We start from the raw sequence: 24444 nt of genomic DNA, 5'->3' as shown, positions 1-24444 counted from the left end.
GTCATTGAAAAATATAAGGTAAAGATATTTTCACAAGTTTAATAAATCGTAACGGTATGATTTTTCATTATAATTGTCTAAGAATTAATAAACATCAGCTATAATGACCTTTAAATAAATGCAAACAGGTAGGGTTTTGGGGTTGTACATATGGTTTATTATATTTTAAAGATCCAAAATCGAAAATTACCTACAACCCCAAATCAGAAAAAATTTGGGACACTCATGTACACGTCATGTACGGTGTGAGCATCAAGGAAAGTTGAAATCAGCTCAACTCTATGGTAATGAGCCGTGACGCGGTTCGACGGCAACCAAACGGAAGGTGGAAACGTTCTGCAGCATCCAATCAGAAGACGGAAACCTCTGCTTGACAGGATTCCAGAGAATGCATTCGAGCGTCACTATACCTTTTCTATAGTCGTTAGTAAGGCAGCCAGAGCTTTTATTGACACTCTCTCCGGGGGTGGTGTGGAAGCACAGTTAGTGTGTTGTGATTCAAACGCAGCTTAGCTTGCTGTTAGATTAGCTGGCAAGTGACATATTCCTGTGGGCGGAGTTAAGTAAAAAACTGTTTTAGTGACGTCATTAAATCAGGAAGTAGAGGGCTGTAGTCCAAACCGGCCGTTCGCTATAGGCTTTGAAAGGTGAATTCTATTAAAGAAAATACCTGGCAGTGAACTTTGAGCTTTATCATTTTACAGGTATTATTTATGCTATTATAGCAACATTACACACTAACTAGGGTTTAAAAAATGGGATCAGGAAGAATGTGACCTCTAAAACAAATCATTTTTACTTTTAAAGTGATAACTTTCTTTAACAGTTGATTAGAAAAACTAAAAATGTGCAAAGCTCAATGTCTCTCGCATTTAAACATCTGTTAAAAAGTTGCCATTCAATGATCTACAATGTTGTTATACAGTGTTGTAGTCGAAACCAGCTGATTCAAGTCCAAAGTCAAGTTCGAGTCCAGAGAGGTTTGAGTCCGAGTCAAGACTGAGACCAGAGAGTTTCGAGTCCAGATAAAGTTGGTTTTAGATTTTAGTCAAAACAATAAAATTGTACACCATGTATACTAACTAGCTTATGATACCTTATAATCCTACCTTGGTATTATGCTGGAAACATTTATGATGGCATGTGAAAGTATAATGAGCCCAGAGCTGTGTCGTTATTTGTGTAACCCTCTGCATAATTCATAAACGCACATTTATTATGCAGAGTACAGTCAGATGACTGAGTGTTTAAACTGATTGAAACATAGGCTGATCACCGCAAATTTTCCCAATATTTTTGTTGCGTGAGATTATCTTGTTTTTCCTCATTGGCTCATTTGAACATTTTTGCTAACACGTAAGTGGCAATTTTAACATGCTCTAATAAATGATCTGTGGGGTATTTTGAGCTAAAACTTCACAAGCATACTCTTGGGACATCTGAGATTTTATTTACATCTTGTGAAAAGTGGCATAATAGGTCACCTTTAACAACTATCAATCAAACATCAGTTTAGTAACCAAAAAATAGTAAGATAATAATTATGAACACTAATTTATTTTTCCAATTATGGGTGCTCATCCTACACCAATGCCTCTCTCTCCATCCCTGATGCAAATTAAAATATACATCTATTTTCTACTTTAAGGAGGGTGAATACACTAGCTAGCACATGTACTGTAGGCTATGTCAGTGACATTTAAACAAAAATCACGTATTTATAAAAAAGTTATTTACGTATAGTAGGCTATCAAAATAATCAAACTTGTGAATGTCTTACAATATGTTCAAACTGTGGCAGATACTTGAAGCTAAAGCAAAGCAAAGCTGCAAAGTAAATCTCTCACGTCAGGTCACGGATTAAAAACACCTGTGTGAACTTTAATCGGTGGTCAATTAAATTATACAACATTGGCAGACAACAGCACAGTCTCGGACGGCTTTCGTTTCAACACAAGAAAGCCGTAACGTGCCACGGCGGGCGGAACAAACGAACGAGCTGGCCTGCTCTTGAACTGTTACCTGCGGGCTAATGGAGGGCATCTCTTCTGGTTCGATGTGAGTTTTAAGTAGTCTAATGCTTCACAGATTTTTTCTTTGTTGATGGCCAGCTGGTTTTCGAAGTACTGAGAATAGGGTTGCCAACCGTTCCGTATAATACGGAATCGTCCCGTATTTGACACATAAAATTCTTGTTCCGTATTGAACTGATACGGGACGCAGTTTGTTCCGTATTTTATGAAAATTAATTCAGTGCAAATACATGACAGACACATAGCTTATAATATGTCAGCCATGAACGAAGACCGCGTCATTTGTATAAGAAAACCCTGACGGTGCGGTAATTTCTCCCTCTGTTTGTCTATCAGCGTATAGCGTTTTAACATCTTGCAGCCCAATCAGGGAATGCCCTTTTAATAGGTCGTTTCAGTCATTGTGATGTCACGTATCATAGCAACGATGACGACAAGTGACAACAGCGGGAAATGTAAAAATGACTGCATCCGAGCAGCCGGCGAAAAAGAAACGAGAACAAAAATATAGAATTGAATGGGAAAATGACTACCCGTGGCTGAAATGCGTGAGGGACAATGAATACAAGGCCAATTGTACCATGCCGTCGCGTTTTTTCTGTTTGTCACGGCGGAGTGTGTGATATAAAGCAGCACGCATGAGGAGATAATCACAAGAGGAGCGAGAGGCTGCGGGCACAGGATGGAGCAATGTCAAGGTTCATTGTCCAACAGTCGTCTCCAGAGGCTCATATGGTATGTAATTATGTGGATTTTTAAAACTCAAATATAGTTGATAAGAAAGTGATTATAATTAAAAGAGATAGAACAGGTTTAGCCTAACATATATATCCACATATATATCTCTCCAGTGCTCTCCCTCTGTTCCTGTGTCCCGCTCCCTCCCGTCTCATAATGTGTCAATCGTTTCTGATGGGTTTCTTATTAAATAATTATGGATTTAGATAGCTCAAGGTTTAAAAAGGGGTGGGGTCTTTGAAGAGGGCGTATTATAAACTTAAATAAAACCATGGTGTTGGCAAAATGATCATGATAGCCTTTATATTTCACATCTATGTGGTTCAGTCTTGTATACTTATTAGGCATACTTTGCTATTCATTAAATATTTAGGCCTAAGAAGTTGTATGAAATATATTTATCTAAATGTATAAATTAGTTTCCACTATTTTCACCAGAAGTCTTTATTTCAGGGGTTATTTTTTTCAAAATTCTCTTCAGTGGGGGCATGTCAGGCAAACCCCCCCAAACCCCATTCCCCCCCCCCCCCGTTCCTTATTTCCATTTCAGAAAGTTGGCAACCCTAACTGAGAAAGTAGTGCTCACACAAACTCACAGCTGAGGCAGACCGAATAACTTAGTGATTGTCTAACACTCAAACTTACTTTAAAAAAAACTTTTAACTGATTCAAAGATTTTAGATATTATAATCATGTTTAGTCAGATGCTTTAATTTCTTAAGGTAATTTCTTGAGCAGCGGTTTTGTGTGTCTCGCGCGGGGTGTGTTTGACTTCATGCGATGATGCGCAGACCGATCAGTGCATGACATCACAGCACCACGAGAGTGACCCGAGAACATACGGAGCTGTCTCTTCTCGAATCACTCTCGTGATACTGTGATGTCATACGCCAACAGGTCTGCACAGCTGCGTGCGAAGTCAAACACAACTAATGCGCCAAATCATATCTGCAGATCACACGTGGAGCTCAAAGTGGACATTTACAAGATCTTATTCAAGAATATTGGGTAACAATTTAGAATACTTTTATATTTTGTAAACATTTGCTGTCAGTTCATGCATTTAGCTGATATTAAACGTCATGTCCTAAATCTGGTATTAGGCTACATTAGAATTGAAAATGTGTATTTACCGTAGGTATTTACATATGCATTGTGTGATTTTAAGATTTAGCATGTACTTATATTCACAAATCTTTTTTGCCATGCTCAGGAATTTATTTTATTTTGTGCCTAGAGGCAGGTTTATATGGGCTTTTGAGATTTTTGAATAATTGGGTTTTGAAGGTTATGTAGATGTGCTAGTTTGAAAACATGTCGTCTCAGGGTAGATAAATTGGAACTGATCATTTGATTTTGTTTTCTCAAATGTATCAAAACATGTTCGCTTTTAAGCTAATATTACAGCCCCTGGATTCATTTAAAAGTATAAACTATCATAACAAACTGGCTCATAAAAATATACTCAGTATTATTATGAGCTTGTATTCTCATATTTAACCCTTGTGTGGTGTTCATAAATTTGTTACTTAGGCAATGACCGCGTTTACATGCACCCTAATAATGCGATTATAATGGGATTTTGTCAATACTGCGATTATACTTTACCTCATGTAAACGCAATAATTCGATAAAAATAATGCGATTAAGCTCATAATCGCAGTAAGTATAGTCGCATTAAAAGAGGTGGCGTACGCCGTTTATAATCGCAGTATGCGTCCATGTAAATGCTTTAATCGCATTAATACCGCACTAATTAAGTGCACGTGTGTTTTAGTCACGCACCTTAAGCACAAATTCGTTTTAAACTTGACATTAGGAAGTTTTACATGAATTCTGCCAACACGACTCGCTGTCAGCAGTCTGTCTTCATTCAGAAATAGCTCAAATAACACGACATCAGTGTATTAAACCATTAAGGGACATTATAACAATAATTATAACGTTAAATATATTAGTGACCACATCATGATAATTTCATGCTAATTCGCTCAACGAGCGCGGCATTACCTATTGGATATTTCTTGTAATAAAAACTTTTTGCAATTGTTTACATGTCACTGAATAGAGCTGTTCTTGTTGCATTTACACAGCGGGAAACCAGCAGATGTCCTCAACTCGCTGCGTTTCGCGTAACCGTAGTAGGTTAATATCCTACCTTTTGGATAATGAAATACATCTATAACAACGTGTTTGTCATTTAACGTAAGTAAATTAAAACAGTGGACCATATATGTGAGTTCAAAATTTGTGCTCTGCATTGGGCTATGTGTGAATAATCCAAAAATAAAAACTGCATGTAAACCGGAGTGAAGAAGTTAGCTCCAGTCATGTAAACATCTTAATGCGATTAAGACCTTACTCGCATTATTGAAAATAATCGCATTATTGGTGTGCATGTAAACGTGGTCAATGTTTGCCGACCTATTGGACCCACAGCATTAATCGTTTTTTAAATCAATGCAACCATACGATGTAATATTGTTTACAGATGTTAACTTTAACCTTGTAACAAGCAAAATAGACAGAATGTACAGTTAATATTTGTCATTAGGGTCACACGTTTATACCTGTATAACACAACTTTTAGTGTCAAGGTGGAGACATACTGTACATGCAACACACGCACACTTTAGGTTCTGCAGATAGTGGTTCTGTGGGTCTCTCTTGAAAAATAATTTTTAAGGCCTTCTGAATGAAGAATCCTCTTATCATCTAGATCCATATGGACGAGGAGTCACACAGACAGGGATATTTATAAGTTTTGTGCCACCCAGGCGACCCTGTGTACCTTGGTAGGCCCTATACAAATGACTACAAGTAAAACCAAAAACAAACAAACAGACAATTTTTGCTCACATTGTGTAGAAGGTTCAAGGATCCATAGGCCATTTTCCAAAAACCTCAAATCTATTTAAGGTGTCATTAAGCCTGCTGGAGAACAGGCCAATCTCAACATAACACCAACTGTGACGTTACAGTTGAGATGTACGCCCCCAACATTAAAGGCAGGATAGGTAGGAATTATCTAAAAAAACTTTTTTTACAAATTTGTTTAAACTGTCTTTATATATCAATACATAAGTAAAATGTAAGTACTCTGAAAAAGAGAGTATAAAACCCGAGTGTCTGTAGACTGTTTTAAACACAGCTCATTATTTCCATTCGGGATGAAACAAATGATTGGCTTGTGCGACTATCACTCTCTCTCGCGACCATGTCACCACCTCTGTTGCTATGGGATCGGCCCACACATGCGCACACCTGATTGATTTGAACGTGCATGTGGCACTCTAGGAAGAGCAAAAGTATGGCAGAGAAAGAGCATTCAGAACTCACAGTACCTATGCAGTCAGCGAAGGCAAACGAGGCAAAAAAGGAATAAACGAAGAAATCAAACAAGAGTAAATATCGCGTGGCTTTTCCTCAAGTCGACGATGCGGTAGCGGTATTGTCTCCGGAGTGTAGTCCTCATCAGAGTCAACAATGCTTTCATTACGAAAACTGTTCCATGCAAAACACTGGCTTAATAGTGAGTACTAAAAGCCATCCTATTTGTTTATATTCATAATGATAAAGTTAGGTGTATTATTACATGTAGTAACATCATGTCACAATCACATGTTCCGCGCTCCTTCCTCTACGCTCGTCTCAGCAGAGCCTGTCAGCGTCGTGTGTTTTGGGGGCGTGGCTTTAGAAGAAACTCAGAAGGGAGGGGGTGGAGTGAATGGAAAAATTAGCTGTGTTTAAAACAGTCGTGAGAGGTCTATAGACACTCGTCTTTTATACTCTCTTTTTCAGAGTACTTACATTTTACTTATGTATTGGTATATAAAGACAGTTTAAATTAATTTGTAAAAATATTTTTTTAGATAATTCTTGCCTATCCTGCCTTTAAATTAAGTACAATTACATTACATTTGTTAATTGTAATTGTTAGTTGTGACTGCTGACATTTTGAGTTGCATGCAAGGTAATGCTATATGCTAATGCTAGTTAGTGTTTAAGCTGAAGTTCTACTATTGACGTTACAGTTACGTTTTGCAGATCCATACTGAAAAAAACACAAACTTACCACTAAGAAACATTCATTAACAATCTCCAAACAAGTGATTATTCCTTTAAAATCTGTATCTTCTTCTGATATAGCCTCAAACATAAGATCTGTTTACACTCTAAAAATGGCTGGGTTATTTTTGACCATTGTTGGGTAAATATTGGACAAAACACCTGCTGGGTTAAAAATGACCCAATGTTGCAATGTTGTTATTAAACCATGGTAGAAGTCTACACGGAAGACCCCAAGGTCTATACTTTAAATGATCAGCCGGGTCGGGTCTCAATCTATTACTTCTGGTCCTGGGTCTGTTTAACATTGTGGGTAATACCCGAGTCGATTGTGGGTAATACCCGAGTCAGAGAATACACACTCACACTCACATTCCGCCATACCACGCGTTTTGCACTGACTTCTCTAATTTTTATAATAATATTATAAATTTACCGTCTTGCTGTTATATCTAAAAGTTTTCACGCAGACTCTGCTCGAAGAGCACAGAGATGATAGTAAAGAAGTGAAGCTAACGAAAGCAGCCACTGACACTAAACGAGCAATCGTTATTATAATCCAAATGGGCAAACAGTATAAATTATTATTTAGCTAAAGAATTTTTGCCGGTTGGGTCTGTGTCTTCCCAGACGGGTTCGGGTCCAGCTTTTAAATAATAGACGGGTCCAGGTCGGTTCCGGGTCCAGCTTTCAAAATAACAGACGGGTCCGGGTCGGTTCAGTCTAGCACATTCATGGGTCTCTTCGGGTTCGGGTAGGAATTTTTGGACCTGTGTAGACCTCTAAACCATGTGCTATAATAACCCAAAAGTTGGGATAAAACAACCCAGCATTGGGTCAATTTTTACTCAGCGGTGTGTTCTGTCCAATATTTACCCAACATGGATAAAAAATAACCCAGCCATTTTTAGAGTGTACACAGACAGAGCTACTGAAGGAGCTTCTCTGAGAAACAGCCAATCAGCAGAGCTCAACATTTTTATTCATGACCCTATCAAATAAGGTAATAATAGACCATTTCAAAATAATAGACAAATCCTAGGGTTGTAAATGGAAAAAGGTTTCTGGATAATTTTTGCACTTAATAAAGCCACACACCTTCTATGTAGATATCAGAAAATAATTTAACAGATTATTGCAATGCATTCTTTTAGGGATGCACCGGTTGACCGGGCAGAGATCGGAACCGGACGGTTTTTGTGCAATCGGCAACCAGCCGTTTTTTTGTATTTTTTCGGGCGATTTTTCCGGAAGTGCACCCGGGTGCACAGACTACATTTTTATCATTCGCAAACATGTCTTTTGTGCAAAAGCATTTCGAAATCTGTGTGCAGGACATTAAGATTGCAAGCTGCAATGTCTCTAAAGGACACGTTAATCGCAGAGAAACAACAGTACATTCGCAGGGCTCTCAAGTCTCACGCATTCACTGTGAGATACACGCATTTCAGTCAGTTTAAACACTCACACCTTGTATTTCTAAGAGACTGATAACTTTTCCTGCTCTATACAATTAATGGATGAGGTGCAGGGAAGTTATCTGTCGAGTTTAGCCGTCTCAAGTTTTTCTCACGCTCCTCTGATGTCAATCACGTGTATGCGCGTGCGGCGTGTGCACGCACAGAGTGAAAGTTAGAAGAGCAAGATTCGATAAATGCTGTAAATAACGCAGGTTTCTTGAATATAGCCGAATACGCGTTAAATTATGCTTGACTTGTTAAAAAACTCTCCAACTGCTTTGCAATCAGAAGCTTTAGCTTACCTGAAACTAACGTAGAGGCTTCCTGAAATTAATGAAAGGACCAGAGATGCAGTATTGGCAATTATTTTCAATGGAAAGTAGCTAAAGCTTGCTTGGAAAGTTGCTAAATGTCACTAGATTATTTTGCGTCATTAACATAACCGTGACGTCATCACGTCGTATTTGCATTCTTACTACATTGGCTTTTCACGTTTCACATGAATGCATAAAAATGTTTTCTCGTTCATTTATCTGCTTCTGTTCTCATGAAATGAAACATGTTCATGTTTATATGTCCAAGTAGTCCAGTTTTAAAACATATATGAGGATAAACTGATAAATGATTGGAAACGTTGTTATGCAGGTAACGTAAGCTCATTAACGCGTCAACTCCATTCACTTTGTCTGTTCTGAATGTGCTGCTGCTCAGCTCACTCAAATACATTAATTTTGTACAGTCATTTATTTTATTGAAAGACCATTTATTTACATCCCGCCATAAATGAAAGCCATCACGTGATCAGGCAGCTCCGGCTTCCCGCATGCACGATTAGACCGTCTGGAGGCGGAGAGATGAACCTCCTGCCCTGACTGCAGCTGGGAGAGACTCTGCTCTACGAGGACTAGGTCACCTGTTCTTTATGATGGGGGTGGAGCCCACGGAAGCAATGATAGCTGCTTGTTGAGAAGAGTGAATGATACATGCTTTCAAGGCACAAAGTCTCCAAAAGTCTCCAACAACGCCAGAAAAAGTCGCTAGATTTGTCGCTAGTTGCTTTTTTAAATCTAGCGACAAAGTCGACAAGTTGGCAACACTGCAAAGATGTATTTCATTATTGCCATGTAGTACTGAACATGTAACCTTATCTCTAAATACACGCTGACGGCAAGTGCTGCAATCCTACTGTGTATATAATACAGATTTCATTTTAATTTTGATACATTTTGATACAAAGGTAACACTGAACTGCTAGCAAAAACTTGAGAATTTGGTGGGGCAGAGGGGCTCCTCCCCTAACAGATGTTATCTCACTTTTAAATAAAACCTGAAAGCCCTGCATTCACCATATCAAACATGGTCAGACATTTAAGTTCATCACCTGATAGAACACAATAAGTCTCAAAAGTCTGTTGATAATGCAAAACAGGCAAGACCATCAACCCTCACTCAACCACCCTTTTCATGGTCTCATTTAACCACTTATGTTTGTATTGAATGTAGCCTACTGCACAGTTACTGCTGTTAATTTTAGATGGTTACAGTTATTGATAGCCAAAACCAAGTTTAGCCTGTTAAATAACAAATAAACATCTTGTTTATGTATACTTTCATTCTTTCTTGTTTGTTGCTTGATAAGAAAAAAAAATCGGAAATCGGATCGTAATCGGCCAATTTGCTTGTTAAGAAAATCGGTATAAAAACCGGCCATAAACAAATCAAGATCGTGCATCCCTACATTCTTTGGCACCTTTAAAGGTTTGGTGCATATTTCATGCTTGTTGCACGAGTGGTTTCAGGTGAAGTTTTTCGAGATGGACCGCTGTTGTGATGGACCGCTGTAATGCCCTGTGGAAAGAGGGAGGTCTTTTCCATTAGCAGCAGTAGATTGTTTCTGTCACAGTTCAGAGTGTCCATGGGTAGTAAATGTGACCTGTCTATGATGTGTTCAGTTTTAATTCACTGGTACATAAAAAGTATGTCCAGACACTGGGTGTGTGAGCGCTAAACTACAGGTGAATACAATTTCAAAACATTCATCCACTCCATTTTCCTGTGAGCAGAACTGTTCCTAAATTCATGAATGTGTCTGTGCCATCAGTGCATTGCTTTATCTCTGTCTGATTTCAAGGAGGAAATATAAGCTTTGAAGTTTGCCATGTCACATTAGAGGAAAGATTTGAAAGAGGCCCTCATTAAGATCTTGTTTGAGACATGGGTATTTCATGTCACTTCTGAGTGAAATGTGTTAAGATGTGTTCGGCTTTATGTGGGGCTGCATAGACCCATGGGTAGATTAACTGAGCGCATGGTGACATAAAACGATTGACGTGTTGTGCAAATAAGCCGACTTTTGTTACGGGTGCAACCGCCTCCCCACAAAAACTGTCGCCCTTGGCAGCTGCCCATGTCTAAATCCACCACAGCACACTTGTGGGCTTGCGATCTACTCGTCTTTTAACATGAAATAACAACTAAATTCCAAATGTGCAGGTAACACATGCCCGAGTAATTTTAAAAATGCTTGCGCTGTCTCAAAAACTTGGTCGCACTCTGGAGCCCTTGGTGCCCCCCACTGGCTGGTGGCCCAGGCACTCGCACAATCCCGTCTATGGATAATCCGGCCCTGTTTGAGGTGGACCTTACTGACACAGAATTAGTAATTAGACAGTTTGATAAAAATCTCAATGTTTTATATTTTCTACACTCTTAAGAAAAAAGGTTCTTCAAAGGTTCTGAAATGATGGTAAAGGTTCTATATAGAACCATAGCTTACTGAAGAACCATTTTTTGCTGAAATGGTTCTTTGTCTTGGCAAAAGGGTTCTTTATTTCCCTCCTTTTTGGATTTTAAATTGAGTCAGTTATTTTCAAGCTGCCTCCTGATTAATTTCACCTGTAAAGCTCTGAATCATCAGTTCTGCTGAACTGCCTGCAGACTAACATCACAAACAGGTAAGAGGGGAAAATAATCATCATTTACTGTTAAAAACATTTTGAAAATTGAAGTTTTGTGTGTTCTTATTGTAATTTATTTATTTTATAACAGGTAAGCTTTATACTGTAAGCTCCATTACCTTTAAAGCAGGTAAGCTTCATACTGTTTTAAATGATAGAAGACTCTGCTTTAACAATGACTTAAGATAATGATTTGTTAAAGTGTTCAAAAGCATATACATGTATATTTTACATTAAGTTTATTAAACTAATTATGAAAAGAATGTGGTACAACATGTGTTTAGTTTTTTTATTGATATTTCAGAGTTTTTATATGTGAGGTAATCTTGCTGGGAGTGAAGGCAGTGCATGGCGTATGAATGCTTGATATGAGAGACACATGCTGTAAAGGTAATGTATGCATGTTTCTTTCAATAAAATAATAGTTATTTGCTGTTAAAAACATTTTGAAAATTGAAGTTTTGTGTGTTCTTATTGTATTTTATATCGTTTATAACAGGTCAACTTTATACTGTAAGCTTCATTCCATTTATAGCAGGTAAGCTTCATATTGTTTTAAATTATATATTTAGGGGACTCTACTTTAACAATGACTTAGGATAATGATTTGTTAAAGTGTTATAAAGCATATACATGTATATTGTACATTAAGTTTATTAAACTAATTATCAGAAGTATGTGGTACAACATGTGTTTAGTTTTCATATGTGATGTCATCTTACTGGGAGTGAAGGCAGTGCGTATGACCGCTTGATACGAGAGACAAATTCTATTTTTAAAGGTGATGTATGCATGTTACTTTCAATCCTGACATTAAAATAATAATATTTACTGTTTAAACATTTTGTAAATTGAGGTTTTGTGTGTTTTTGATGTAATTTATTTCTTTTATAACAGGTCAACATACTGTAAGCTTCATTCCTTTTAAAGCAGGTAATCTTCATATTGTTTTAAATGATGTATTTCAGGGACTCTGCTTTAACAATGACTTAGGATAATGATTTGTTATAGTGTTTGTTATAAAGCATATACATGTATATTTTACATTAAGTTTATTAAACTAATTTTCAAAAGAAGGTAGTACACCATGTATTTAGTTTCTTTTTTATTGATATTCAGAGTTTTCGTATGTGAGGTAATCTTTCTTATGCTGGGAGTGAAGGCAGTGCGTATGACCGCTTGATATGAAAGACACATCCTGTTTTTAAAGGTGGTGTATGCATGTTACTTTCAATGCTGGCATTAAAATATTAGTTATTTACTGTTTAAACATTTTGGAGATTGTGTGTGTGATCTTGTGGCACATTTACTTGTGATAATTATTTTTGTCTATCTGTTGTAGGTGGATCGTGAGTGAAGCTCTGCAGGTCTGCAATTGGCTTGATAACAGTGGTTTATGTGAATTGAATGAATTTAATTTATAAATAAATCTTTCACCAAGCATTCACCTATTTACGAACAAAACAGGTAGCTTGAGCAGAGTCATATTAAAACTTCTGTCAAATCATATTTTACATACAGTATGTAAGCAAACTCCAGGCTAATATTAACTTGTTTTGTCTCCATGTCTTATCCTTTCTCCCATCTTCAACAGATCCAAATCTTGTTCAGCCTGATGCTCAACCTTGTATGATGATGACCACGGCCAGGTGATGGAGAGCTGTGTTAATCACAGCCTGCGTCTTAAGATCAACATGACAATAGCAGACCATCTCTTATCTTACTCTTATCTGACTAAATGTTCAGCATCATTGCAACAAAACAAAGAACATTGGATGGAGTATTGGATGATCCCGTAAAGAAAATAATATGGACTTTTTTGGTGAGATTCTACAAAGATTGACACAATCCATTGACTTTTATTTTTACAGTTAATAATGCATTATAAACATCCCATTCATTTGTATTCTATGTCATCGATCTGTTTGTGCTAAAATGTATACATCTGAATGTAATGTCAATAATATGTTAATATTCAGGATTTATTATCATTTGCAAATTTTGATGTTGCATGTCATGATTTTATTGATTTCATGTAATTGTTGTCTATTTAAAATGATTTTAATTGCCAAATTGTATTGTTAATTTATTTAATATTGAAGCTGTTATTTAACATTCATATCTTATCTGAGTAGTGATTTGTTATATTTGCATTATAATTCATATATTTATTCTGATTGTGATTTTAATGAACATATTTATTATTGTATGACACCTCATGTAATGAAAAAGTGAAAATAAAAGTATGTTCTGATGTCTTGAAGTTCTGTTTTTAAACTGTTAAACCTTATAAAGTGCTAAAAATAAGAAAAAAAAACAAATAAAAAATAATCCTCCTGACTGCTGATAAATGAAAGGGTTCTATATAGCACCACTGAGGTTCTATTTAGCACTTTTTCAAGGCAAGGTTCTATATAGAACCATCTAAAAAAGGGTTCTATATAGTACCAGAAAGGGTGCTGCTATTGTTACAAGCTGAAGAACCCTTATTTGGTACTATATAGAACCATTTTTCTTAAGAGTGTAGCACAAATATCTTACATTAAATACAATAAAATTTTAGTTTAAGCTGTTTAGTGTAACTAAGTCTGACAGTACAGTAAGGTTATTCTAGACATGACATACTAAAAAAAGACAAACAAATCACAGCAGCGAATTAAAACGGGTATCAGCCCCAGTCCAAAGTCACCTGTAAGAATCAGATCATCTCATGATCCTCATTAACTTCTCTTCCTGTCATCTCTTTATGCAAATGCTTGTGCATCAACCATTTCAACACCTATTCCATGTCATCTAAAAGCTGTTCGGCCGTCTAGAGTAACAGGACAAGAGAGACACAAGCAGCGGAGGGCAAATTATAGAAAATCAATTTCCTCAAAGATCTCGTATCACCCTCATACTAGAATTTTGAACTCATTCCCCAAAGCTCCTGATACAACACACCATCTGCTGCTATGCACCAATTTTGCTGTAAATCTGTTTTGAGTACTGTACTTAGGACATATTGTTTCACGGCACTTGCAGACGAGACAGACTGACACCTTATGTACTATCAATCATTATCCATTCAAACTGTCCCATTACCACTTAACCTTTTTTGTGTACATTAAAACCCAGAAGTCATCATTAAAGACTCCAGAGTACTTTGCTGCTTCTTTTCATGATCAAAACACTGGTTTGTTTTCATGCTTTCTGACACATAACATCCTTCTTGATCCTTTATAATCAGGCTTTAAATTATAGCACTATAACAAGAGTCTCCTTACTGTAAAAATGACAGCCAATCAGTGTTTTGGGCTTAATGTGCAATAAACCAACGAGAGTTAAAACCCTTTAAAAGCCAGTTGCGTTCGCGCAAAAGCGAATTGCCTATGCAGAGTTTTTAAATGGAAAAACTGTAATTACAAATGCGTATTCAACAAGGTAAATGTACAGCAGCATCCTGGCTTAGTATTCACTTAATAATGTCATTTGCTGTTGTACCGCATTTTAGGGGATATATAAGCTTCTTTTTATTAAAGCCACAATATGAACTGCGTTATATACACAAAGGTTCCCAAGGATTTAAGATATAATTCTTATTTTAAATAATATCTTGTTTCTTGTCATTAACGCCTAACAACATTTGAGTGGACAAATGTGAAAGTTATTCAGCATATAACACGCAGCTGTTGTGCCTTGCAGCTAATTCATTACGATGGCACATAATAATTAAACATACAGGTAATAAAAAACTACCTCATCCATGAATATGATTAGAAATTTCCACCCATCTCTGGGTGGTGAAAACAACATTGTTCCACTCTTATTTATAATGTTATTGTTTTGAAAATGTAAACCAAGCTGAGCCTCCACATTTTCCTATAAATTTGTGGTGAAAATGGAAATGCAGCGAGCCCTAATAGAGAGCCATGTGGGCAGATTTGAATCTGTCCCTCTAGCTTTTACATAATTCTGTTTTTATTACAGAATTCTACTGATTGTCATTTAATGAGAAAATGGACATTAAACAAAAATTTAGCAACAGCCAAATGGCCAATGGTAAGTTGTTCATTAGGGCATTTTAAGGGTCGTGGAATGACACAAAGCTTTGGCTGTCCGGTTGTACTAAATGGAAAAATGACACTAGACTTCTGCTCAGTATTCTGCATGCGTTCAGTCATTTAAATGTAAAACTTATACCACTAGCAGTTAATCATATGATACGACCCAGAATATGTCCCACCTAAATTTATAGTCAGGAGCCGCTACTGCTTTCAAGTAATGTGATTTGTACACACCGTGTTTTAAAATGGTTTCCATTGTGAAAAGTGTCTGCCAAAAACAATGTTTGTTCACTAGACAAAACAACACAATACAATACCTGACATTACATTAAAGCAATACACAAAAATCCACTGTAAGCAATTATAATTAGTACCTTCTTTCTTTTTTCTTTTTTATCATCAAATGTATGTTTATCAATGACCGACCATCATGTGTGATCCTCAGCAAACAGGTTTATTTAACCAGATCATGTAGGCCTAACTGTTTAAAATGACAACCTGCATCTTTTAACCAGCCAAATTCTGTGAAATTTACCAATGTGTCACTATATATTTACGATGTTTCTCTTAAAGGTGCAGTGTGTAAATTTTAGCGGCATCTAGTGGTGAGGTTGTGAATTGCAACCAACGGCTCAGTGTAGAGTTCTCAACGGGCCTGAAAATTACAACCCGACCCGGCCCGTGGCTTTTAAAGCCCGGACCCGATGTAACCCGACACATCAACGTGAATTATCTGTCCGAACCCGACCTGCGGCCCGAAGCCGCCGACCCCCCCCCCCCTGCCTTTTTTTTCTCATACACGTAGTAGGCTATTATCATGACCAGCAGACGGAAATTCAACCCAAGCTTTAATGTTCACGCCTTTTAAAAATACAAACAACGTAAACAATAAACTTTAAATATAGGCTATATAAATATGCCTAAAAATCACACAATAATAAGTAAAAAGAACTCAAACATGTACCCAGCCAGCGGCTTCTCCTCCTGTAGTAGCAAGCAACGGTGAATTCACCTGCGGCAAGTTTACTTTTCTCCATCTCTTCTTCTCCAGGCAACAGGCGTGCACGCAGTAAGCAATAAGCTCCGGGGCGGATCCGCAACGGATCTGCTCTGAAGCCGGCAGCTCCGGTCTGGATCCGTTGATGATCCACCCCAGAGCTTATTGGTATCCCCCGCCCCTCTCTGTGATGCATGTTGCAGCAGCCAGACCAGACTTTCTTTAAGGTGAACAGCAGTGATGATTAATAATTTTTTTCACAGAGCGTAAGAGATTAAGCCCGAGGTCCGACCCGACTCAGTTGCTTATATTTTTGACCCGAACCCGGCCCGAATTCGCGGGTCCCGTCGGGTTTGTCGGGCCAGCCCGACCCGTTGAGAACTCTAGCTCAGTCCACTGCTAACCTCTTGCTTTTGAAACACATAGAGAAGCTACGGTGGCCGCCACCGGACAAACATGTCATCGTTGGAGACAACTTAGTAAAAAAGTTTGTCAGTTAAGGGCTTCTGTAAAAACATGGCTGCACAAAATGGCGGCTTCCATGTAAGGGGACCCTCTGTGTATGTAGATAAAAACATCTTATTCTAAGATAATAAACACATAACGTTCATTATATAAAGGGCTTTATACACTCCTGATCATATAGTTTTGTATATTATTTTGCATTTCTGTCAAGAGATTCTTTTAAAAATTACACACTGCACCTTTAAATATGCATGTCATTTGTTTAAAAATTTCAAATTGACTGTAAAATAGTTTTCATTCTTTCTTTGTTTAATAGTGGCTCTCTCTCTACGAAGAGGATTTGAGATTCTTGAACCCGGACAAACATACCAGCCGTCCACGACACCTTTTCCAGAAACATTGTAAGTCAAAACGCATCCATGTGCTGCATGAAAAATGCAAAATGCAAGACTTGTGGTTTAAAGTTATATAGACTGGTGATAGTAAAATAAAAAGTAACTTCCACTAGTTATGAGAAATAAGAAGAAAACCTGTGAGCACTTTCTGTTAAGACAGTGCTGATATCAGTGCCACAATGCAAAAAGTGAATGTCTTTCTTAGTATTTTTGTCTTGTTTTCTAATAAATATCTAAAAATTCTTAAATTGAGATACATTTACTTGGTAAGCAAGTGGCTGAAGATATTAAGTGTTGTTTATTAAAATAAATGATGAAAATCAAGAGTTTTTTTACTTAAAATTAAGTTTATTGAATTAAGTTGAAACTGGAATAAATTTTATTTTTCTTACTTGTAAAAAGTAAAAAAACCTCTGCCACTTGCTTACCAAGTAAATGTATCTCAATTTAAGAATTTACAGATATTTATATTAAAAAACTAAGACAGACATTAATTTGTTGCAGTGTGACAATAAGTCAACAATTACAGGGCTAACTAGATTTGACCAAACAAATACTTTTGACATTAAAACATGTTGACATTAGGGGTGTCACGATTCTCCAAATCCTCGATTTGATTACATTTTCGATTCTGATGTCACGATTCAATTCGATTCTCGATTTTTAAATGAATTTTTTTAAGACAAAAAATTATATGCCTTTATTATTTTTAGTATTATTATTATAGTTTCACATGCATGCACATTGCGTGCTTTTCCTCGCATGGGGGTTTGTGGGCTTTACTTTACGAGAGAGAGCTTGTAGAGAGAGAATTCCTTCTTGCACGCAGACTTAATGCGCGTGTCTTGGACTCCTATTATCTGAAATAAAACCGGTGCGTCAAGCAGCTGCGCTTCTCTCTGTCTCACGTGCACGCGCTCTCGCATCTGTCCAAAGTCTAAACATAAACTAAAGTAATAATCCTTACGTTTTTGTTCAGTTTTATGCGTTTCATGTGAGCTGAGGCAAACTATACCTTTTGTTTAAAATATAACCCGCTGCATCTTGGCGGCTCTCTCGTGCACGTGCAGATCACTAGGTAGTTATCCTGTTTATGATATGCATTTCAAGGAGTTGTAGCAATACATCTCTCGTGTTTAAAATATAAATTGCGTTCCGCTGGATGGACGTTTTTAAAGGCGCTTCTGAGAGTTTATTTTCCCCCGCTTGGCAAGCCGACCGGACGTGACATGGGGGCGTGGCAGCATCGACAATCCCATTTTTTAATTCGAAGTTCGAGGTTGTGAATTAATTTTGATCGATTTCGATTTAAAATCGAAATCGTGACACCCTTAGTTGACAATACAAAGGCATTACCTTGATAACATGACTGATAGAAATGAACCAATGGCAAAGTTTCGTATTCTGTTTCTGAAACAACATTTTCAGATTGTTCAACAGGTTAACTAAAGTTAAAAATCAGTAGTAGTTTGAAGAAAAGGCATTGTACTCTCTGTTCCCCGACAAAGAAGTTCCCCTGTAGCAAATCTATCAACAAAACGATGACACAAATAGGTTTTAAAGATGTGCAGAGTGCTGTGAAGAGGATTTCCACAAATCATCATAATCTACATAATTTTGCCAAACATCCTCTGTTTCTAATGAGTATCCTCCTATTACCTTATATTAAATCCTTCATAATGTTTAACTAAAGTATTGCACATCGCTGTGCTTTTTCAATCCTCTATTCTCTCTGAGCGCATTAGAAATGAGTCTGTACATGTGATGGAAACCAATGCATTAGAGCTCATGAATTTAGCATGCATTGCTATGCAGAAGCCAGGCTGTTCAATCTGAATTTAAAGAGTGATGATCACACATATGTCTGCTATTTATAGCTCAGGTCAAACCACCACATGTAACATTGATGCCTCCATCTATGACGACACAGAGTGTGGTACCTTTTCACATTACTGCGATGTTATTTTGTAAAAACAGAAACACTAAATAAAGCTTTATAAAACGTTATTTAGTGCCAGCCGGCCATCTTTACCATGTGTAAACTGAGTTACAGTTGAAGTGTGTCAGTGGTAGGGTTTCTGCTGTGCTGTTTCTAATAATAATATTTTATCTTTGATTTATCACACACTCACATCTGGTGTAGGTAGGTGAAACTGTGGGTTGTTTACGAGGTTGCTCCTAATATATTCCTAAAAAATTACCAACCGTTGTCCCAGCTTATTCAACAGAAAGCCAACAGGACACTTTTACACTGTTGATGAGGGTTTGTGAGTTCCCAGCATGCTTTGCAAAAAAGATTAAAGTATATACACTGTGCAAAAAATGACTTTCTTTCGTAGTATTTTTGTCTTGTTTTCAGTAGAAATATCTGAAAATTCTTATATCAAGATGTATTTTCTTGATGAGCAAATGACCCAAGAAAACAATTCTAGTCTTTAGACAAAACATTTAAGTAAATTTGTGCTTAAAACAAGTAAAAAAAATCTGCCAATGGAATAAGAATTTTTTTCTTGAATTTACTTAAAGTGACACTTCACCCATTTACATTAAGCTTTGTATAGTTAGAAACCCAGTCATGTTTTAGAATGGTCATGCATCATTCCCTCCGTTTCCCCTGAGACGGGAGAAATATGGATTTCAGTGTTGCACTTCCTTTTTTCAATGATGTAAAAATCGTCATTTTGCATCATTGAAAGAAGGAAGTCCAATATCTTTGTTGAGGGGGTGAGACTTCAAACACCCCTTTTCTCTGTCAAATAGGCACCAAATTCTAAATTTATGTTACATTTCGACTACAAATATGTTCCACTTTTAATAAAGATTAATGTTTCCACGGGTGAAATGCTCCTTTTATACAAGAAAAATTTGGCAAAAAATGTCTTATTCTATTGGCAGATTTTTTTGCTTGTTTTAGGCACAAATTCGCTTAAATTTGATACGTTTAAAACTAGACTTATTTTCTTAGGTCATTTGCTCATCAAGAAAATACATCTTGATTTAAGAATGTTTAGATATTTCTACTGAAAACAAGACAAAAATACTAAGTAAAAGAGTCATTTTTTTGCAGTGCATTTTATGCAGGCTTATTTCATGATGTTGTTGTTGTTCACATAATGGTGATGTGGTTCATGGCTGCCATATTTGTCATGTGTGTGTTTGTATATTCTCTAACCACCCTAGTATGTAACATTTTTGTTGCATTTTAATGCTGCATAAAGATAAAGTGGCTAAAGAAAAGTTTTCCTTTGTTGTAACTGAACATTTGTGAAATGAGATCTGGAGTTGCTGTGATCTGGAGCCATTAATAAGTGAAAATAAAGCCAGAATTTAGAACGAAACTGAGACTTACTGAATTACACTTTAAACTCAAATCTCAAAAAACACTTCTGTTTCTTTTATGGTGCAAAGCTTTTAGTTGCGTGAGGTGGTTCTCATTATATTTCGAGTTTTACATTTTTTTACAGTGTACTAAAATCCGAGAGATGAAGAGTGTTGTACTTGAACCCCTGCTGTAAACCCTAACACTACTGTATCTATTATCAATTTGTTTGTTTGTTTGTTTGGTTTGCACACGTTAAGCTGCTGTCTGGTACATTAGCTGTCTGGTTCTTTAGTATTAGGAGCGAGATCAGACATTGCTTTCTCTGTGATTTGTGGAATTATGCTTTTATGTTTATGCCTATTTCCTACATTTGGCCATGTTCTTTAAAATGCTCTGTTAACTCTTTAAGGACCTCTTGATGGCAGCATGATCAGATACAGTTTCTCTAATCCAGTTATTGACTGTTTGCATTAAAATACTGAGATTTTGTGTTTGCGTAAACAGCAAAACATGTTCTACTTCTGCCCAGTGAAGCCCTGTGAAGAATTCACTTTATTTAGGTTCAGACATCACTCCACAAACTCCCATAAAAGTCTGAAAAAGTTTAAATGATCTAAAATCAAGCATTGTGTCAGTTCAGGTAGGCCGCGTCAGTCAAGCGTGCATCAGCTGACAGTCAGCCGTTCTTGATGTGTATCTTTACCGTCAATGGGGTGGTACCCTAACATTTCGTTTAGTTTCTTTACAGGTATACTAAACATAATACAAGGTTTTACCTTTGTGAGGACATACCATAGATCTATTGTGTACCTTTAAAGGAAAACACCACCGTTTTTCAATATTTTACAATGTTCTTACCTCAACTTAGATGAATTAATACATACCTATATTTTATCAATGCGTGCACTTCATCTTTGTACAGCGTGTTGTGAATGTGTTAGCATTTAGCATAGCCCCATTCATTCCTTAGGATCCAAACAAGGATAAATTTAGCTTAGCTACGTCCAACATTGTGAAAAATATTTACGCCTGTTGCACCATCTGAAACTACGACCAGAAGCAGCTACGCTTAGCTCAGTAGCTGTCTTCTATGTTTCTATCAAAAACGAATAAATTATAGTTTATTTTTATTTAAAATAAAAGCGATTACATAGGAAATGTTTTTTATTCATTTATTGTATGGAAAATCCCACTTAAAGAAACCGACCGCCATTACATTTTTCTTCTCGCGCACCCCCTGGTGGCAGCTTGCGTACCCCTGGGGGTGCGCGTACCACACTTGGGGAATCCCTGATGTAGGCTAATGTTTAATGTAGTGCACAACGTTTTTATAACACAAACCCACAGTGTTCGGCGCAGACTTGAGACTTTTATAAAACGAAGCGTCTGCTCTCCGCCATTTATTTAGCGAGGGTGTAAAGTTGCGTGAGCTTATTCAACCAATTGCTATGAAATAAGCATGTTCAGTAACAACACAAGCAGCTGTAATCTTACATACTGTGTGCGACTGCGCGTCAGTTTAAACGTGTCAGTTATCCGCCTTGCGCCATTTCTCCCGCTTGCTTTTTTAACAACTCGCAAATGGACAAAAGACACGGATTAAAAACACCAAGTGTAAACGGGAATGTGTCTCTCTGGTCCACTTATAATCCAATCGGCCAAAGCGTCTTAATACCAGGTGTAAATGTTGTGAAGACACTGCGTGACTGTCGCCACCTGAATTAAGAGACTGACTGAAGTGAAGGGGGTTGGTTGGCTGGTGTCACTACACAGTGACCTGAGCCACCAGTACCAAAACAGTAGGGTGCACTCTGCTGGACAAACACGTACTTGCATCATTTAAAAGCATTTCTGTGTTCTGTGAAAAATGTTCATATCGGCTGCATATCTGCGGCTTATACACCGATACAGATATATCTGCGACATGCTCATATTGGCCGATAAAATCGGCAAACCGATAAATCGTTCGGGCTCTAATCATCACTCCTGACTTAAGGGGGTTGCACACCGGACGCGCAACTTAGCGCCGCGTCGAGTCTAGGACAACTCTGAGGTATCGTACACTGGAAGTGCACATTAAATAGCCTGAGCTTCGTCAGATAGCGTTGACTTCAAAATGCTAAATATACGTTAGCAGCCAATGTTAATCGTTAATGATTTGGGACAAATATGATGTTATTTAATGTTAAACTATGTGAGTGGCGCTATGATGTGCAACAGGGATTTGAGCAACTTCCTGAGACGTAGCTGGGCGCCGCGGACATTCGCCACCTGAGCTGCGAGTCCGGTGTGTGACCCCCTTTAGGAAGTTTGAGCGAAAGGGGGAGTAGTCAGGAGTGATGATACGTTGTACATAGATTAAGTGCACGCATTGAAAAAGGATAGGTATGTATTCATTTGTTTTAGTAAGTTGAGGTAAGAAAATAGTAAAATATTGAAATATTTTTCTTTAAGGAACACAATAGGTCCTTAGGGTATAATATTGTGTCCCAACTCAGTGTATATATCCATAAAGGTACCAAAATCAACCATTGAGGGTATCACCCCATCGACAGAAAAGATACAATTTTGTACCTTTTATTCTGACAGTGTAGATAACTGGTTCTATTACGGTGGACTTGCTGGTCTCCCCCCTCGGTCAAGGAATAACTGCATGGATGTGGTATTTTCAGATCTATTTCACATTTACTCTTAGAGCAGACCCAAGCCCACTTAATATCAGAGTTTGTTTCTTTAGGCAGATATATCCTACATTTCAATCTCTTTCAGTCCAACGGTGGTCTAGGTTGCGAAGTGCTGACAATTGGTATGAATGCAATTTCACCTTTTGGGAAAGTGCTGCGCTCTAAATTACATATCATATGTGTGGGGGGAGCGCCTGTGTACTCATTCGCTCTGTCGAAAAGCAGAAGTGATGTCTTGCATGGATTGAGATAAACATTAATCATGCTGTTTGCTGTAGAAATTGCCTTCACGAGCAGCGCACATCCTTTGCATCTTTTGCAGTGCATTTGCTTGTGTGCTTGTGTTTCTGAGCAAATTTCATTACTTAATTTTAACAGGTGTAAACAATTCATGATAGAGTGGATGATGCAATGGTACCGAAGATACAAATCACATAATGTGCACATAAACGTACAGAAGTGGGGAAAGACAGACAGCCGTTATTAAACCGGAGTGTTAAAGTAGAGGGATCGTTCACCCCAAAATAAAAGTGGTGTCATTATTTACTCATTCCAAACCCATCTTTTGCTTTTTTTTTTTTTTTTTTTGAAAAGTATTGTCACTTCAGCACTTGGGGGTGGTCAATGCATGCATGGGATTTTTTCCTGTATTTGTAAATAAAGTCAGATTTTGTCTTTAAGTCATTGCTAAAGTGTTTATCAGCTGGCAGGAGACACTGCTAGAACTGTGTAATCCAAAGACACCTTGACAATAAATAATTTAAGGCTGTTGAGACATTAGAACGCAAAATTTAATTTGCAATTGTCCTCTGAAGCTACAGTAGTTTGCATTGTTGTGACGTCATACTGTGCTATACAGGTTTTTAGTATTTTGAGTAACGTTTGATTTAGGTTAATTTAATTAAATGTTATTTATATAGCGCTTTTCACAATTGTTAATTGTTTCAAAGCAGCTTTACATTAATAGATGTAGGAAAAGCATAGAAAAGGTTACTATCAGACTCTGAAATTAGCACACATTTCAAACACCCATCTCCAATAACATTGTTTGAGATGTCATCACTACAAGTGCTGGCTGTGAAGACGGAGACGTTAATGAGATGTATCTGTCACACTGGATGATATCCTACTGGAGATTAATTACTGTGTGTCACCATACATGATAATGAATCCATTATTTATGTCGGGGCTTTATTTTTTCAGAGATTTAGACCTATAGTAGAGAAGGCTTATGTTGGTATGAGCGAAAGTCTGAGTGACAGGTTTTAAGAGAACACCC

The 24444-nt window shown here is 37.3% G+C and overlaps 1 protein-coding gene across 4 annotated transcripts in view; it reads left to right on the top strand.

Annotated features, from left to right (window-relative positions):
- frmpd3 (FERM and PDZ domain containing 3) overlaps positions 1 to 24444 on the top strand; it is a 193763-nt gene that overhangs the window by 77352 nt on the left and 91967 nt on the right. For 2 of the 4 annotated variants that reach the window (XM_055178404.2, XM_055178399.2), the window contains exon 2: positions 17081 to 17165. The gene's annotated coding sequence lies outside the window, so the exon portion shown is untranslated. Of the gene's footprint in view, positions 1 to 1855; positions 2059 to 3675; positions 3780 to 17080; positions 17166 to 24444 lie in introns of those variants that run through there. The other 2 variants (XM_055178400.2, XM_055178401.2) reach the window with 2 other exon arrangements.

The sequence above is a fragment of the Misgurnus anguillicaudatus genome, chromosome 16 (assembly GCF_027580225.2).
Source record: "Misgurnus anguillicaudatus chromosome 16, ASM2758022v2, whole genome shotgun sequence".
Lineage (NCBI taxonomy): Eukaryota > Metazoa > Chordata > Actinopteri > Cypriniformes > Cobitidae > Misgurnus > Misgurnus anguillicaudatus.
Note: the sequence above shows the minus strand (reverse complement) of the source record. Positions and strands in the feature narration are given on the sequence as shown.